The sequence below is a fragment of the Octopus bimaculoides genome, chromosome 3, assembly GCF_001194135.2.
Source record: "Octopus bimaculoides isolate UCB-OBI-ISO-001 chromosome 3, ASM119413v2, whole genome shotgun sequence".
Classification (NCBI taxonomy): Eukaryota; Metazoa; Mollusca; class Cephalopoda; order Octopoda; family Octopodidae; genus Octopus; species Octopus bimaculoides.
This window is the reverse complement of record NC_068983.1, coordinates 8,036,503-8,037,241: the sequence shown is the minus strand read 5'-3', so window position 1 is coordinate 8,037,241 and position 739 is coordinate 8,036,503.

Below are 739 nucleotides of genomic sequence, written 5' to 3'. Positions count from 1 at the left end.
TATATATATATGGATGGATGCATGTATACATGAACACGTGTACATGTATGCATAAACACGTACGTATATATACAAAACAGATAAATAGATGGATAAATAGACAGAGAAACTGATTCACAGATAGATAGGTAGACAGATACATAGTTAGGTAGGTAGGTAGGTAGGTAGGTAGGTAGGTAGGTAGGTAGATAGATAGATAGATAGATAGATAGATAGATAGATAGATAGATAGGACAAATGAAACTTACCAGTAAGTACGTTATTTACATTTTTTACATCATTTATATTTGACGGATATTTGTCGTCATCTTGTTTGTTGTTAACACAACGTTTCAGCTGATATACTCTCCTGCCTTCATCAGGTGTCTTCAGTAGTCATTGATTCCGTCCGTTATCGGAACCGCGTACTTTCTGTTTCTTTCTTTGTTTCTGCGCATGTGTGTGCATCAGTGCGCATGTGTATACACATACGTATGTATGTATGTATGTATGTATGTATGTATGTATGTATGTATGTATGTATGAATGTATGTATGTGTGTATGTATGTGTGTATGCATGTGCATGTTAATGCCCACTGGCTTATGGCCTAGTGGTTAAGAGCGCGGGTTACTAACACCAAGGTTTCGAGTTCGATTCTAGACAGTGACCTGAATAATAATAATAATAATAATAATAATAATAATAATAATAATAATAATAATAATAATAATAATAACAATAATAATAATAACAAAAAC